Genomic DNA, 6245 nt, shown 5'->3' on the forward strand with positions numbered 1-6245 from the left:
ATAATAGAGGGTATTGTAATGCATCATATGAACGATGTGTTTTACTAATACGCTGAACGTTGCCATCATCACGTCGTTGAATTACAATGCCTCGAGTGTCCATATTCTCTCCAACCACCACAATAGCAACTTCGTTTAACACAGGTGCATTGAGCGTCTTTTATGTTCACCTGCAGGTCTTTTGTCTGCTCTGATTACTATTTTATGATCATCTGACGACATCATTTCTAAGGCTGTTTTAAATAATTGAATCAATAGGTTATGTTCATGTAATAGTTGTTGCAGTTGCACAATGATCTCTCGCCTATTTGCTCGATTAATGCCACAGCGATGATTTATTTCAGTTTCAGAATTTCCAAGGAAATAAATCTGAAGATATTTGTATTCGCCATCAACTGATGGCAACAATGCTCCTGCACGGTGGTGAATTTTTCCTTGAATCTGTAATATTGAACATAAGTGATCATTTTTAAAATAAGTTTTATTAGTAGTAGTAGTTTATTTAACATATTGTGCAGTTGAAGAGTACCCTACTTTCAATCGCCGTAATCAAACCAGCGCGTCGGTGCAATAATACAGTATTGCCACCTAACTTTCATACATATGCTAACTTATAAGGACATATATCTTTCCCAGAACCTTTCTCTCGAAAACTCGTAACGTCGACTCATCAGATGATGTCATTGTCCAAGACTCTGCACCATATAACAGAACGGGAATACTGAGTGGCTTAAAGAGTTTGGTTTTTGTCCGCGGAGAGAGGACTTTACTTCTCAATTGCCTACTCAGTCCAAAGTGGCACCTGCTGGTAAGATTTATTTTGCGTTGGATTTCCAAGCTGGCGTTGTTGGTGGTGTTGATACAAAGTTATGACTGTCAGCAGTGACCTGAGGGTCAAGTCGCGAGTGCGACGACTGTTTGTTTGATGACAGGAGATATTTCGTATTGCCTCCCATTTGCTTTACTTCTTTATCCAGTCTGGAGAAAGCAAAACTAACGGCGCGGTTGTTAAGGCCATGACAACCTATCGGCCTATCTTTGTTGTTCTTCAGACGGGAAATTGCTATTCTTCATGGTCGGGCAATGGAACGTCTGCTCCATCGTCATCGAATGGGGAATCGGGTTCGCCTTCTCCTGGCCTTGTGCATTCACTGCCATACAGCAGTCTGGAAAAGTATTCCCTCCATAATTTTAGTGTGCTCTGGGCATGGATTACTAGATTACTACCTTGGGTTCTACAAGAGTAGGCTTCGGTCTTGAAACCTTCTGCTAGTGGCCGCATTTTTTCTTAGAATTTTCGAGCAGTACCCTTATCCGCCATCTTGTCAAGCTCTTCGTACTCACGGATTTCGGCCTCTCTCTTTTTCTGTCTGCAAATGCGTCTCGCTTTCGTTTGTAATTAAGTCAAACCCTGGTTATTTTTAAGATTCAGTTTTTTATTTCTGCACATATATCATCGGTAATTATTAGAGGAATCTCAGTGTAATATTCATAATTTCTGCTGCTTAAGATGTGTCATATGGTTTCAAGACACCTTCAACGTATTCCGAAACAACATTTTCATTCTCTATATTGCTCTTGGACTACATATGTCTGGTTTGCTTTTCTGATGGGATGATGCTGAGTTACGGGTCGAGAAAATTTTTTTATACATTTGAATAATCATTCCTATGGTCATCAGATAAACTTTTCAGATAATTGATGAGACTTATATCTTTAAATGCCTTTATCTTATTAGTATTTTTTGTACACATTTTGGTAAGACAACTTTTGTCAGACGGAGACCTTGTTTGTTGCCACATTCGGCGTTATCGGCGTTTTTCTGCTACCATTTCTATATTTTCTTTGCTATACTTTGGACCTGATGTAACGTTTCTTTTAATTGGTGTACTACTCCAGGCTGTATATTTAATTGTGTTTGTAAAATTCATGATTTCTTTATCTAGCTCAGGTGTAGATAGGTACTCCAGTGAGTATGTTTCGCATTATAATTGCCGCCCATTATAAATAGGTTTTTAAGGTTATTGATCATTTCCATATATATATCGCATTTTATTTGATGTCTCGGGGGACTGTTAACTACTGAAATGGACAAGTTGTTGTAACTATCTATCGTTATCGTTATTGTTTGAAATTCTTCTGTAGATATGCGCTTTGCTTCTTATTATAATGGCAGCTCCTGCGCGTGCATAATTAATCGGATGTATTGTAGGGTACATTTCAAAGTTTCTGAATTTAATGTTAGTTTGCTTGTTAAATTGGGTCTCTGATATTAATTCATTCTGAATTTTTTCAGTAACGAGTATTGTTTCTAGCTCATTTCGGTGTTTAGGGAGGCAATTTGCATCTCATAGCATAATTTTAAAGATTTTCAAGTTCAATGGTATACTCATTTTGTTTTGTAATCTTTTCCAAGATTTGTTTAAGAATGGTAGAGTAATTTTAACAATTGTTAACTTTTACAACTTGCGAAGTGGTTAGCTCATTCGCTGTTGAATCTTTACTTTCAGCAATTGGTTAGTGTATTGCGTTTTTTGGGAGGCTTTTGGCATTTTTGTCAACCCGAGATTTCAGGATGTGGGTAATTTTTCATTGTACCAGGTCACGGATTTTTTGCAGTTCTTTCGCAACTACGCATTCTCTGTAATTAGCAGGATAAGCGACACCACAGTTACAACAAATTGGTTGATGGAGATCGGGTTTTTAACACTCTATGGTCTTATGCTTTTTCGCACACTTTACACATCTTGCTTGCTTACCACGTTGTGAGTTTGCCCATATGTTTGACACAATTTGCATTATGGTATGAGCTTTGACTGCTTTACAGCCTCAATGACAACAACTGAATGAAATATTGTTTTTATTGTTTATACATATATTATTTATATATTTTTTACATCGAAAGTAAGAAGAAACATATCTAACGGCTCTTTCTTTTTCCAGTTTAGTTTGTTGACTGCGTTTATAGCTTTGAGTCCCTTTTTATGAAGTCTGATATTATAGCCTCTGGCTCGTTTGAGTTATGCAAATTTTTAGCGGTTACCTTAATTGGTCTAAATTCATAAGAAAACCATAGTAAATTTTGTGTAGATAGAGTTTTGGTTAAATTTCTGTAATCATCAGAATCTGATGTATTGATTTTATATGTATTATTATTTAGAAGCTTGTTAGTAAATCCCTTTTTTCTCATTATTCGTAATACTGAAAATTTTTTTGTAGTCACAGTTACAGGAGGATGGAGTCATGTGTAGAAGTTCACGCAAGTGAGGAAAGTTCTCTGATCACAATTCGCTTGGGTGTGGCCAGAAACTATTCTTTTACAAGCAGCTCACAACTTCCGGTCTTTGACCAAGTATCCTCTGGGTAGCCTAAGAACATCCGTTTGAAGGCGAAACATCCCCTACATAGGGTTGTGCGCTGGGTTTGGGACCCGCCATGTAAAAAACTATACCAATGAAAAACTAACAACATCCTCGGATGAGAAACCCCTCTTTTGATGACGACCATGGCCAACGAAATAAGGACTACGATATTAGGGCATGCACCTGGAATGTCCGGTCCCTAAATTGGGAAGGTGCCGCTGCCCAGCTGGTTGATGTCTTCGTGAAAATACAAAAGAACAGCTGGTACGACGAGGAGTGCCGTGTCGCAGCGGAGAGAAAACAGGCTGCCATTACCCAACCATGAAGAAGTTTGACTAGCAATTACCCGCCTGTAGAACAACAAAGCGGCGGGGGTCGATGGATTGCCGGCCGAGCTATTCAAACACGGCGGCGAAGAACTGATAAGGAGCATGCATCAGCTTCTTTGTAAAATATGGTCGGACGAAAGCATTCCCAACGATTGGAATTTATTGTGCTATGCCCAATCCATAAAAAAGGTGACCCCACAATTTGCACCAACTACCATGGGATTAGCCTCCTCAACATCGCATATAAGGTTTTATCGAGCGTATTGTGTGAAAGATTAAAGCCTACCGTCAACAAACTGATTGGACCTTATTAGTGTGGCTTTAGACCTGGCAAATCAACAACCGACCAGATATTCACCACGCGTCAAATCTTGGAAAAGACCCGTGAAAGAAGAATCGACACACACCACCTCTTCGTCGTTTTCAAAACTGCTTTCGACAGCACGAAAAGGAGCTACCTTTATGCCGCGATGTCTGAATTTGGTATCCCCGCAAAACTAATACGGCTGTGTAAACTGACGTTGAGCAACACCAAAAGCTCCGTCAGAATCCGGAAGAACCTCTCCGAGCCGTTCGATACCAAACGAGGTTTCAGACAAGGCTATTCCCTATCGTGCGACTTCTTCAACCTGCTTCTGGAGAAAATAGTTCGAACTGCAGAACTAAATGGAGAAGGTACCATCTTCTATAAGAGTGTACAGCTGCTGGCGTATGCCGATGATATTGATATCATAGGCCTCAACACCCGCGCCGTTAGTTCTGCTTTGTCCAGACTGGACAAGGAAGCAACGAAGGCAAGACGAAATATCTCTTGTCATCAAACAAACAGTCGTCGCACTCGCGACTTGGCACTCACGTCACTGTTGACAGTCATAACTTTGAAGTCGTAGATAATTTCGTCTATCTTGGAACCAGCGTAAACACCACCAACAATGTCAGCCTAGAAATCCAACGCAGGATAACTCTTGCCAACAGGTGCTTCTTCGGACTGAGTAGGCAATTGAGAAGCAAAGTACTCTCTCGACAAACAAAAACCAAACTCTATAAGTCACTCATAATTCCCGTCCTGCTATATGGTGCAGAGGCTTGGACGATGTCAACAACTGATGAGTCGACGATGCGAGTTTTCGAGAGAAAAGTTCTGCGAAAGATTTATGGTCCTTTGCGCGTTGGCCACTGTGAATATCGCATTCGATGGAACGTTGAGCTGTACGAGATTTACGAAGACATCCACATAGTTCAGCGAATTAAAAGACAGCGGCTACGCTTGCTAGGTCATGTTGTCCGAATGGACGAAAACACTCCAGCTCTGAAAGTATTCGACGGAATACCCGCCGGGGAAAGCAGAGGAAGAGGAAGACCTCCACTCCGTTGGAAGGACCAGGTGGAGAAGGACCTGGCTACGCTTAGAGTATCCAATTGGCGCCACGTAGCGAAAAGAAGAAACGACTGGCGCGCTGTTGTTAACTCGGCTATAATCGCGTAAGCGGTGTCTCCGCCAATTAAGAAGAAGAAGAAGTCACAGTTACTCGATATCATTATTGGTGGAAGTCGTGACGCTTTCTTTTGTGATTTCTTACGACTTCTTTGATGGTTTTTGATGTAGCTGGAACCACAAGCTGAGGAAATAATTCAACTTTCTTGTTTTTCGGGCAAGGTCTTCTTCATCTGTTGCATAAATTTCGGCATTTCTTTCATTATTTGTACGATTTAATTTTTTTGTTTTTAAAATATGATTTTCGGTTTTGAGCAAGGCTTCAATTCTTCGCACAATTGCTTTATTGTTTCCAACTGCCTGAATTGCTATTATTTTTAGTAAAAATAACTAACTACAAATAACGCAAATACGTATACAAGTTTGTTGTGATTTTTCCAGATTTCCGTATAGAAACAAATTTTTTAGTTTAATTATTGTAAGTATTTAAAATTATTGAATTTATTTCCACCACTCTTTAATGCTCTCCACTTCGCTCCAAGGTAATGGTACAAAAGTTACACCACTCATGTAATACACAATCCATTTTAAGTGACCTAAAATTTCAAGGCTTTAATGTCCTATAAGCATTTAATAAGCTTAAATGGAAGACTAAAGAACCGCTAGATATACTTGTATTTTTAGTAGTATTTGATGGTACCGAAGACAATAGGAAAATCCACCAGATCAAAACCATTGTTAGTACCGTTGTGAAAGTTGAGCCTATTAGAGCATCTAAATTATTTCCGCAATGCAAAAACTGTCAAGCGTTTGGAAATACAAAAAACTTCTGTGGTAAACAAGCATCCTACCTCTGAACGCAGCAAAGCAAAGATCCTGTTAATGCTGTAACTTCAGCGACCCTCATCCTGCAAGCTAACATGGTTGTGTCATGGCAAAAAAAAATGCAAAAACTTAGAGATAACAAGTAAGGAAGGTGCAACCGAACATTTATATTCCTGCAACTTGCAAAAATCAAAGCCAAGGAAATACTTTAAGGTATAAAACCAATCATTTAGAGTAAAGTCAGCCGAATGTTCAAAAATATTGGCATTAGTTGCATAAGAGCTAGGCCAAGTT

This window comes from Bactrocera neohumeralis, unplaced genomic scaffold, assembly GCF_024586455.1.
Source record: "Bactrocera neohumeralis isolate Rockhampton unplaced genomic scaffold, APGP_CSIRO_Bneo_wtdbg2-racon-allhic-juicebox.fasta_v2 ctg2413, whole genome shotgun sequence".
NCBI lineage: Eukaryota > Metazoa > Arthropoda > Insecta > Diptera > Tephritidae > Bactrocera > Bactrocera neohumeralis.